Here is a 12850-nt window from a genome sequence, read left to right as displayed (position 1 = left end):
AGACTGCTGCTACTGGACAGTGCATAAGGAACAAACTAATAAATCCAATGCTGCTAAATATTGGCCAGTGCTAATAAGAAACTTGTGGCAAAAACAAACACACACATAGTCACACATCACAATACAGAAACACCAACACAAAAGCGTCCTTACAACATGGACGACAAAGCAATTTTCATGAAAAACATCTGAAATGGAAACATAGCTTATGATGGGAGAATGATAACTGGTTATGCAGAATTGTTTTTCAGGAATTTCTATTGTTTTTTTTCTACTCACTGGCAGAGTACAAACATCATTGGGAAAAGAGCCACTATTAATGCACCGGCTCAGAGAGGAGGAAATATCACAATGTGTACTGCAATCTCAAGTGCTGGTTTGGTCCTTCACAAATACCAGATTGGTCCCTATAAAAATGACCTCCTTCTTTTGTTTTTGAATGAACTCTACCAACAACTGGTTCCAGAAGCAGAAAGGGAACAGGTGGGAGGAAACACCAGGACATTTGTGATGGGACAATGTAGCATTCTGTCATTCTCATGTAATCACAAACTTGTTTATAGACCATCCAAGAGTGATGTCCCTTTTCCTCCTGCCCTACTCGCCTTTCCTCAACCCCACTAAGGAACTTTTTTCAGTCTGGAGGTGGAAGGTGTATGATCATCAGCCCCATGACCAAATATTCCTGGTGGATGCAATGGATCCCAGCTGCAGAGACATTTCAGCTGAAGACTGCCAGGGGTGAATAAGGCATACCAAGCTTTTCTACCCAAGGTGCATGGCAACGGTCAACATCAGATGTGATGTGGATGAAAACATGTGGCAAAATGCTTAAGACCGTATAGATAAGATGTAATAAGGCTGTTCAATTTTGTGTTCTGTTTTTCCCCCTTTTGCAGTTTTTTTTTGTATATGTGTATTTTAAAACATATAGGACCATGGCAAATTATGTTTACAATTATGGTAATTCATTTTTGAGTTAGGCTACAATTTCATGTTTCTAATAAAATATAACCTTTAATGCAAAACTGCCACAAACTCCTTTTTTGTCTAATCTACACTCCATACGGTACTTTACAGTATCACTCATTGTGCAGACAGTATGTTGCCACAAATGCACATTTGAGTAAAAATCCCAAATGAAGTGGATTACAGTAAAAATGAACTGACTTATAAGAAAACAATAGATGTTACTGTATAATGTCTGTTGTTTAAAATATTACATCTAATACTGTTTCTGTAATGCCATCAACTGTTAGTTTTTTGACAGTGGTTGTGCAGTGATTGACCTTATGTTCCTCTTGAATTGAGCATCTGCACTAGTGTTGGAAAGACTGACTGGATACTAAACCCGATTTGCTGTGTTTTAACAAAGTTGGTATATATATATATATATATATATATATATATATATAAAACTCTGAAATGCAGAGTTACTAGTTAAGTAAATGTGCTTTTGAACAGGATATTAACTATTTGGTTATAATCGTAGCGGATTGTAGGATTCTGAATGTATAACTACTGGATGTATAATTGGTGTGTATTACAATGTATATTGTATGACAATGCGTGTAGTGTATAACCTGAGAGGGTCGTATTTAGGATTCTGGGCAAATAGCAGCGCCATGTAGTTTGCAGTAACATTGGCTGCAATTCCTGGAGTGTTAAACAACCGAAGATTGTCTTGATTCACTGCAAACACACTGATCTACAAAACACAAACACATGCATTTAGCTATGAGAACAATGTGTGTTAATCAATTTAAATAATTAAGACAATTATTTTTGTTACAATTTTACACTGGTTGTCAGACACAAATACCGGTGGGGATTCTATGTCACCTGGCTGTGTGTGTGTGTTACCTGGCTGTCTGACACAAATGTCTGGAGGTCACTAAGCGACATGAAGGTGATGAAGACTCCAATGTTGTTGGTGAACCAGGCGGTGGAGTTCAGTTTGGGATCTGAGGAGTTATAACAGCGAGGAGTGCCACCTACAAAACACACACACACACACACACACACACACACACACACACACACACACACACACACACACACACCCGCAAACAAAGAAAAAATGTTCAACATTGCAACATGAACATACAATAAAAATAGAAAAAATGAACTGTTCTTACTGCTGTTGGTCAGATAAGCCTTTACAGAGTTGTACACATCAGCTGGTGTGAAATCTGTGTTGGAGAAATTATAGTTGTTCCCCAGGACTGACACTCTATACACACACACACACACACACACACACACACACACACACACACACACACACACACACAAAGGTGAATGTCAATGAGACAATGAATGTCTAGGTCCAGTGGTGGGTCAATAGATTAAGCAGTTTATGCTATATCAAATAAAAACGTACAGTTTCCTATATGACAGACAGGAGGCGCTGTTGAGTTGAGCAGGTCTGATCAGCTGATAGCTGAGGTAGGGCAGGTAGTGAGCCAGATAGACATTAAACCACTGATTTACATCAACCTGAGATGATGCATTGAGAGCAAGAGGCCACAGACACGCCAGTATATTCCTGGCCAGAACTGGAGACTGAACTGGTTGCTGCAGAGAGAGAGAGAGAGAGTGTTAGGGAAGGATAGAGAGAGTGAAAGAAAAACATTTTTTGAATTAAAATGCACGCATGGATTACTGCACTGAACAAAGATGAGATGATGAAAAATCTGTAATCACAAACAAACGTGAAACACATGAAGTAGAAAGTTACAGTTTGATAAGGTGAGCCAACACAGGCGTACCGTCTGCAGATAGTGGATGGTTTGGTTGTAGTTGCTGAGGAGTGTGCAGAGGTTTGAGCTGTTGTTAACTGTGTTTGACCTGTTCAGGAACTCACTTATCTCTACTGGAGAGATGGATCCCAGCAGCTAGAGAACAGAGAACAGTCAGCCGGGTCAGTATAAAGGGAGGGATGTGTGGACAAAATGACTGTATTACTGACCAAATCTATTGTGACTTTTTACTCTTGGACTGATTACCAACAGTACATTAGCTGACCCATTGACTGTAACACTAAAGTGCTATGCTAGACTCTAAAACCTACATGATGGTGACACTTTTCCTGAATTCAGACTGAATCACTGAACGAACTCAACTACAATCAGGTTTCAGACAGAATCACCTTGATCTTAATGGATTTGGAGCAGCTTCAAATAGTAGAAAGGGATTATTATTGGGTGAATTTGGATTATTATTGTGTATTTGGATTATCTCAATTGTGGTAGAAATAGAAGTGGAGATAAGGGTTGTAAAAGTTGTGCTAAGCTGCTAGCAGTTGAATCAATTGTAATGGTTGTAGAGGAGGTGCTACTTGTGCCAACAATGGAACCAACAAGTGAAGTGGTTGCAGAGCACAGTGTGGATTCTGTGTTGTTAGAAGTACCACTTATTGGGGAAAATGTTGCTGAGAGAAGCTGGTGGGCATATTGGAGGAAGAAGAGAGTGTTGACAGAACTAACAGATGGACTGACTCTGACTCAGTCATGGTCTGGTGGTTAGGGAACCACTCTGGGACACAGCCCCCTAGTAATCACTAGTGTGTGTGTTCTAACTGCACAGATGGGTAAATGCGGAGGACAAATTTCGATTGAGGTAAAATTAGGGTGACCATATTTTTATTTGGGAAAACCAGGACACTTTGTGTGTGTGTGTGTGTGTGTGTGTGTGTGTGTGCATTCGCTCACTTAACATAGGCCCACGTAATCCTACAACAGGGGTACTCAATTATCAATGGCAGATAGTAAGTTGTTGAGCGGGTGGGGGGGGGGGGGCAGCGTAAAATGTCGGTTAACACACACTTGTGCTTCGGCATGCTTGCGATCTGATTAAAAACAGGACTGCCCTCACTGATGAGGCTCAGGGATTCCGTGTCATGCAGCGCCGTGCTCAGGGTCCTAGTGCCTGTAGAATTAATTGCCCAATGAAGGTAATTTAAAAACCAGGACATTTCCTCACTTAAAAAAAAAACCCGGGACGCCCGGGACAGGACGTGAAATACAGACATGTCCCGGGAAATACGGACGTTTGGTCACCCTAAAATCATAATTTTAAAGTAGACATCTAGCTTGATAACTAGATTGATAGTTGGGCTTATGTTCATATATTCATGTAGCTAGCATTAACTGAGCTAACTAAAACAGTTAGCATAGCCTAGCTCTTGTAACGTTTTAAAGTAGACATCTAGCTTGATAACTAGATTGATAGTTGGGCTTATGTTCATATATTCGTGTAGCTAGCATTATCCGAGCTAACTAAAACAGTTGGCATAGCCTAGCTCTTGTAACGTTTTAAAGTAGACATCTAGCTTGATAACTAGATTAATAGTTGGGCTTATGTTCATATATTCGTGTAGCTAGCATTACCCTAGCTAACTAAAACAGTTAGCATAGCATAGCTCTTGTAACGTTTTAAAGTAGACATCTAAAAGTCAAACATTGGGCAGGATCAAAGTGGATGCAATCTACAGTATGTTTTTAAGATCTGTGTAATCAAAAATATTGAGGAGATATTTTACATAGCGTCCTTCATTTTTAGGTGTTCCCATAATGTTGATCACAACTGTAAGCTTTGTTCTTAATTTCATCTCAGTGGGGAAACAGCATTGTTGCTTCAACCATTAACCATTAACCATTGCATGAACTGATATAACAGGATCGTTTGTTGGTGTCTCTGACCACAAGCTTATCAAAGCCTCAATTAACATTGACAACTAACTGTGGTAAATCAACAGTATCATACCGGAACACAAAAGTCAATCCCTCTTCTTCAGTCCTCTCCTCTAGTTTCTATTACACTGCTGTCCTGTCCCGATGAGATTTTGTCTGTTTACAATCATACATTGTCTGAAATATTGGACCACACTGCTCCTATAAAGACTAGGCGGGTTCCTGCTGGCCGCTCTTGCCCATGGTTTACCCCAGAACTCCGTGTTATGAAAACCACTGGTCAACGCCTGGAACAGCATTACAAAAAAACTGATCTCCTTGTTGACCAATTAGCATACACAAACCAACCACATTCAGATCTACAGCTCCAATTAGCATACACAAACCAACCACATTCAGATCTACAGCTCCAATTAGCATACACAAACCAACCACATTCAGATCTACAGCTCCAATTAGCATACACAAACCAACCACATTCAGATCTACAGCCCTGCTTTAAAATCCACTCACTCCACCTATATCTCTTCAGCTATTAATATTTCACTTACTAAACCTCCATCATCTGATCATGTTAGTAGTACAGAACAGTGTGAAGAATTTCTGGCATTTTTTAAAAACAAAATTCATAAAATATATCAGCAGTTTCCATCTTCCCTTGCACTAGTTAAGGATGATAGCTACTTAAACCCAGAACACAAAACTTTATCTACTTTTTCTCTCACTGAACCAGATGATATTGGTAAACTCATGACTAAATGTAATGCTTCTACCTGTCTACCCAACTTTGCTTCTCAAAAAGTGTCCTCTAGCTTTAACTACCCCCATATCACACTTCATTTATAGGTCTCTTCTTACTTGTCATGTCCCAGGGCCCCTTAAGACATCAATCATTACTCCCATCCTTAAAAAACCCAGTCTGGATCCAGACAAACTTGACAGCTACCGACCAATCTCAAACCTCCCATTTCTTGATAAACTGTTAGAAAGGATAGTGGCCGCACAGGTACACACATACATGACAGACAATGTGCTCTTTGAGCCTTTTCAATCTGGATTCCGTACATTTCACAGTACTGAGACTGCCTTGTTAGGGGTAATGAACGATCTTCTCTTAGCTGTAGATGCCGGTGAACTTAGTATTCTCTTCCTGGTCGACTTGAGCTCAGCATTTTGAAATGAAATGTGCCATATTTGTCTATTGTCCTCCCCATTTTCCCATCTGTGCAATTAGAGCGGTGGGCAGCCCTAGCCCGGCTGAGCAGTAGAAGTTAAGTGCCTTGCTCAAGGGCACCTCAGTCATGGCCTCAGGCCTCGGAATCGAACCCATGACCCTCTGGTCACAAGACCAGTTCCTTACCACAAGTCAATGACTGCCCATACAGTTTACATAGTTAACCATAGCATTCTCATTTCCCATCTCTCATCCCTATGCGTAACTGGCACTTCACTATCATGGTTCAACTTGTATCTCTCCAATAGATCACATTGTGTTTCTTAATCCTCCTACTGGTCTATGACCCAAGGAGTTCCTCAGAGCTCCATCCTAGGTCCACTTCGCTTCATCATCTATATCAGGGGTCACCAACATGGGCCTGTTCTAAAAATAGCTCACCAATGAGCTGCATTGTTTTTTTTTTTTTGCTAATATTAGAGATTGTCCGCGGTTGCTAGCGATCTTCCCGCCCGCTTAGCAATCGACACCCCCCCGCAACAACTTTCGTTTGATTGATGTGTATATGTGTATCAATTTGGTAGCCCTCCGCAATAATTGGTATCCAAGAAGTAGCTCCCAGTTTCAAAAAGGTTGGTGACCCCTGATCTATATGCTACCACTTGGGAAGATAATTCATAGCCATGGCCTTAACTTCCACTGCTATGCCGATGACACACAGATTTATGTTAGCACTAAATCCACCTCCACTCTGCCTCCTTTCGCCCTCATCTCCCGCCTGTTGTATCTTAGATGTTGGATGCACTCTAACTTTCTGCAGTTAAATAAAAACAAAACTGAAGTCCTGCTTGTTGTTATTTCAAAATTCCCAGATTTTACTCTCAAATCTGATGGCGTGGCTTTGAAATCTTCTACAGTGGTACGCAACCCAACCTCACTCAACTTTGAGCCTCACGAGGGCTTTAGTTAAAAGTTCATTTTTCCATCTGCGGAACATTGCTCGCTTGCGCCCTGTGCTGTCAGACAAAGATGCTGAAATCCTGGTCCATGCCTTCATCTCGTCTTGTTTAGATTACTGCAATGCACTTTTTCTTGGCCTCTCTAAGAAATCCATATGTTCAGAATTCAGCTGCTCAAATTCTTACACACACAAAAAATTGGCTCATATCACACCTATTCTTCATCAGCTTTACTGGCTACCCATCACCCTGCATATACAGACTATTTAGCACAACTTCTACACCCCTATATCCCAAACCGAACATTTAAGTCCTCTGACACAGGACTTCTGGTAGTTCCGAAGTACAAACTTGTTAGTCCTGGTGGGCGCTCATTCTGCGTAATGACCCCAAAACTGGAATGCCCTTACGCAACATTTTCTGTTCAGCCTTTTCCTCCTTCATAACTCAGTTTAAAACACATTTTCTCTCAGTATTTTCTCTTCCACCTAGTCTTCCACCTAGGATTTTTGTAAAGTGTCCTTGGGTACTAGAAAGGTGCTATATAAGTTTAACTTATTATTATTATTATATAGACTTAAGTTTTAAATTTAAGTAAAAAAGACCTTTCTAGCCCTATAATAATCATACTGTTTTTCAATTTGGTAGTAATGTGTGTATTGGTGGTACTGACCATAGATGTAGAATTGATGGTGGTGTTGGACACAGTGTAGGAAGTAGCAGGGCTGTTGTCTCTGGTTGTCAGAGATCTGGCATTGGTGCCAATCATTGTATTAGTGATCCCTGCAATTGAAGAAATAATTGTCATGACACGGTATTAACAGTGGGTCTAAGACTGGTACACATTGTAGTAATTGTAGTTGTAGTATTTTTGGTACTGCTTTCAATGCTAACAGATGTACTGTTTGGCAAGGGAATGGTAATAGGAGATGAAATTGTGGTAGTGTTAATTATGGTTGGTAGCTGTGCTAGGAGTAGCTGTGGAACCACGGATGGTGATGAGCACATTGGAGGAAGAAGCAGGTGTGTTGATGTTTGTAGTTGAGGGTGAACTGGTGCTCATACTTGTTTTGATTTTCTTAGTGGAATAAGAAATTATTGATGCAGTGTGGGTAATGACTGTTGTATTGAGACTGGCAGTCGTATGAATTGTAATGGTAGTGGGGATCTTGGTACTGGTTTTTATATTTGTATAAGTTTTTATTGTGGTTGGAATGTCGGTAGAAGGTAAAATAGTGCTAGAGGTAGATATGGTGGGTGTAGTGGTGCTGCTGACAGATGTGGTCCCACAGGTGGTGATGCGCACAGTGGTGGAAAAATCAGGAGTGTTGATGTTGGTAGTGGAACTGATGCTTGTTGTTGCTAAGATGGTGTATGTGGATGGGTTTCAATATTAGCATACATTTTTGTTGCAATTGGAATTGCAGTAGATGGTGGTGCTAATGATAATTATGGTGGGTGTAGCGAAGCTGGTGACAATACCTGTAGAACCATTAGTGGTGAGGGGCACAGTGGAGAAAGAAGCAGGCGTGATGATATTTGAAGAACTGGCTTTTGTGCTTGTCAATGTTCTGAGGGTTTCACTTGATGTAGTAATAGTTGTTGTGATAGGGATACTAACTGTTGTGCTTCGGCTTGAAGTCGTATGAATTTTAGCAATAGCAGGGTTTGTAGCACTTGTTTCTATATTAGCAGTTTTGTTTGTGGTGGTAATAGTAGTAGAAGGTGAAGTTGTGCTAGTGGAATTTATGGTTGGTGCAATGGTGCTGCTGGCAGTAGAAGTGGTCCCACTGGTGGTGATGAGTTCAGAAGAGGAAGAAGCAGGTGTGATGTTGGAAGTTGTCGATGACCTGGCACTCATGCTGGACATTGTTTTGATGGTGTCTGTGGTTGAAGCAGTATTTGCTCTGATAAGAGTACTAAGTGTTGTGCTTGGACCAGAAGTTGAATGAATTGTAGTGTGTGCCGAGTTGGTGGCACTGGTTTCAATAATAGCAGAAGTTTTTATTGTGGTGGGAACTGTAGTAGAAGATGAGGTTGTGCTAGTTATGATGGGTGTATTGGTGCTACTGACAGTAGATGTGATTGCACTGGTTGTGATCGGCATGATGGAGGAAGAAGCAGGTGTGTTGATAGTTGTAGCTGTGGGTGAACTGGCACTGGCGCTTGTTTTGATGGTTTCAGTGGATGTACCAATAGTTGTTGTGATAGGCATAATAAGTGTAGTGCTTTGGCTGGCATTTGTATTATTTGTACTGGTAGCAGCATTGCTTGCACTTGTTTCAATATTAGCAGACGTTTTCCTTGTGGTGGAAACTGTAGTAAAAGATGAGGTGGTGCTATTGGTAGAAATGATGGGTGTATTTGTACTACTGGCACTAGATGCGGACCCACTGGTGGTATTCGGCATGATGGAGGAAGAAGCAGGCGTGTTGATGGTTGTAGCTGTGGATGAACTGGCACTGGTGCTTGTCAATGTTTTGATCCTCTCAGTGGATGTACCAATAGATGTTGTGATTAGCATACTAAGTGTAGTGCTTGGGCTGACAGTTGTATGATTTGTACTGGTAGCAGCATTGCTTGCACTTGTTTCAATAATAGCAGTTTTCATTGTGGTAGAAACTGTAGTTGAAGATGAGGTGTTGCTATTGGTAGAAATGATGGGTGTATTTGTGCTACTGACACTAGATGTAGTCGCACTGGTGTTGATCGGCATGACGGAGGAAGAAGCAGGCGTGTTGATGGTTGTAGCTGTGGGTGAACTAGCACTGGCACTTGTCAATGTGTTGGTCTCAGTGGATGTACCAATAGATGTTGTGATAGGCATACTAAGTGTAGTGTTTGGGCTGACAGTTGTATGATTTGTACTGGTAGCAGCATTACTTGCACTTGTTTCAATATTAGCAGTTTTCATTGTGATGGAAACTGTAGTTGAAGATGAGGTGGTGCTATTGGTAGAAATGATGGGTTTGTTTGTGCTACTGACACTAGATGTAGTCGCACTGGTGTTTATCGGCATGACGGACGAAGAAGCAGGCGTGTTGATGGTTGTAGCTGTGGGTGAACTGGCACTGGCACTTGTCAATGTTTTGATGGTCTCAATGGATGTACCAATAGTTGTTGTGATAGGCATACTAAGTGTAGTGCTTGGGCTGGCAGTTGTATGATTTGTACTGGTAGCAGCATTGCTTGCACTTGTTTCAATATTAGCAGTTTTCATTGTGGTAGAAACTGTAGTAGAAGATGAGGTGGTGCTATTGGTAGAAATGATGGGTATATTTGTGCTACTGGCACTAGATGCGGTCCCACTGGTGGTATTCGGCATGATGGCGGAAGAAGCTGGCGTGTTGATGGTTGTAGCTGTGGATGAACTGGCACTGGCGCTTGTCAATGTTTTGATCGTCTCAGTGGATGTACCAATAGATGTTGTGATAGGCATACTAAGTGTAGTGTTTGGGCTGACAGTTGTATGATTTGTACTGGTAGCAGCATTGCTTGCACTTGTTTCAATATTAGCAGTTTTCATTGTGATGGAAACTGTAGTTGAAGATGAGGTGGTGCTATTGGTAGAAATGATGGGTTTGTTTGTGCTACTGACACTAGATGTAGTCGCACTGGTGTTGATCGGCATGACGGATGAAGAAGCAGGCGTGTTGATGGTTGTAGCTGTGGGTGAACTGGCACTGGCACTTGTCAATGTTTTGATGGTCTCAGTGGATGTACCAATAGTTGTTTTGATAGGCATACTAAGTGTAGTGCTTGGGCTGGCAGTTGTATGATTTGTACTGGTAGCAGCATTGCTTGCACTTGTTTCAATATTAGCAGTTTTCATTGTGGTAGAAACTGTAGTAGAAGATGAGGTGGTGCTATTGGTAGAAATGATGGGTGTATTTGTGCTACTGGCACTAGATGCGATCCCACTGGTGGTATTCGGCATGATGGAGGAAGAAGCTGGCGTGTTGATGGTTGTAGCTGTGGATGAACTGGCACTGGCGCTTGTCAATGTTTTGATCGTCTCAGTGGATGTACCAATAGATGTTGTGATAGGCATACTAAGTGTAGTGTTTGGGCTGACAGTTGTATGATTTGTACTGGTAGCAGCATTGCTTGCACTTGTTTCAATATTAGCAGTTTTCATTGTGATGGAAACTGTAGTTGAAGATGAGGTGGTGCTATTGGTAGAAATGATGGGTTTGTTTGTGCTACTGACACTAGATGTAGTCGCACTGGTGGTATTCGGCATGATGGAGGAAGAAGCTGGCATGTTGATGGTTGTAGCTGTGGATGAACTGGCACTGGCGCTTGTCAATGTTTTGATGGTCTCAGTGGATGTACCAATAGATGTTGTGATAGGCATACTAAGTGTAGTGTTTGGGCTGACAGTTGTATGATTTGTACTGGTAGCAGCATTGCTTGCACTTGTTTCAATATTAGCAGTTTTCATTGTGGTAGAAACTGTAGTAGAAGATGAGGTGGTGCTATTGGTAGAAATGATGGGTATATTTGTGCTACTGGCACTAGATGCGGTCCCACTGGTGGTATTCGGCATGATGGCGGAAGAAGCTGGCGTGTTGATGGTTGTAGCTGTGGATGAACTGGCACTGGCGCTTGTCAATGTTTTGATCGTCTCAGTGGATGTACCAATAGATGTTGTGATAGGCATACTAAGTGTAGTGTTTGGGCTGACAGTTGTATGATTTGTACTGGTAGCAGCATTGCTTGCACTTGTTTCAATATTAGCAGTTTTCATTGTGATGGAAACTGTAGTTGAAGATGAGGTGGTGCTATTGGTAGAAATGATGGGTTTGTTTGTGCTACTGACACTAGATGCGGTCCCACTGGTGGTATTCAGCATGATGGAGGAAGAAGCAGGCGTGTTGATGGTTGTAGCTGTGGGTGAACTAGCACTGGCACTTGTCAATGTGTTGGTCTCAGTGGATGTACCAATAGATGTTGTGATAGGCATACTAAGTGTAGTGTTTGGGCTGACAGTTGTATGATTTGTACTGGTAGCAGCATTACTTGCACTTGTTTCAATATTAGCAGTTTTCATTGTGATGGAAACTGTAGTTGAAGATGAGGTGGTGCTATTGGTAGAAATGATGGGTTTGTTTGTGCTACTGACACTAGATGTAGTCGCACTGGTGTTTATCGGCATGACGGACGAAGAAGCAGGCGTGTTGATGGTTGTAGCTGTGGGTGAACTGGCACTGGCACTTGTCAATGTTTTGATGGTCTCAATGGATGTACCAATAGTTGTTGTGATAGGCATACTAAGTGTAGTGCTTGGGCTGGCAGTTGTATGATTTGTACTGGTAGAAGCATTGCTTGCACTTGTTTCAATATTAGCAGTTTTCATTGTGGTAGAAACTGTAGTAGAAGATGAGGTGGTGCTATTGGTAGAAATGATGGGTATATTTGTGCTACTGGCACTAGATGCGGTCCCACTGGTGGTATTCGGCATGATGGCGGAAGAAGCTGGCGTGTTGATGGTTGTAGCTGTGGATGAACTGGCACTGGCGCTTGTCAATGTTTTGATCGTCTCAGTGGATGTACCAATAGATGTTGTGATAGGCATACTAAGTGTAGTGTTTGGGCTGACAGTTGTATGATTTGTACTGGTAGCAGCATTGCTTGCACTTGTTTCAATATTAGCAGTTTTCATTGTGATGGAAACTGTAGTTGAAGATGAGGTGGTGCTATTGGTAGAAATGATGGGTTTGTTTGTGCTACTGACACTAGATGTAGTCGCACTGGTGTTGATCGGCATGACGGATGAAGAAGCAGGCGTGTTGATGGTTGTAGCTGTGGGTGAACTGGCACTGGCACTTGTCAATGTTTTGATGGTCTCAGTGGATGTACCAATAGTTGTTTTGATAGGCATACTAAGTGTAGTGCTTGGGCTGGCAGTTGTATGATTTGTACTGGTAGCAGCATTGCTTGCACTTGTTTCAATATTAGCAGTTTTCATTGTGGTAGAAACTGTAGTAGAAGATGAGGTGGTGCTATTGGTAGAAATGATG

Source organism: Brachyhypopomus gauderio, chromosome 20, assembly GCF_052324685.1.
Source record: "Brachyhypopomus gauderio isolate BG-103 chromosome 20, BGAUD_0.2, whole genome shotgun sequence".
Classification (NCBI taxonomy): Eukaryota; Metazoa; Chordata; class Actinopteri; order Gymnotiformes; family Hypopomidae; genus Brachyhypopomus; species Brachyhypopomus gauderio.
The sequence above is the reverse complement of the archived record's forward strand: the minus strand, read 5'-3'. Positions refer to the sequence as shown.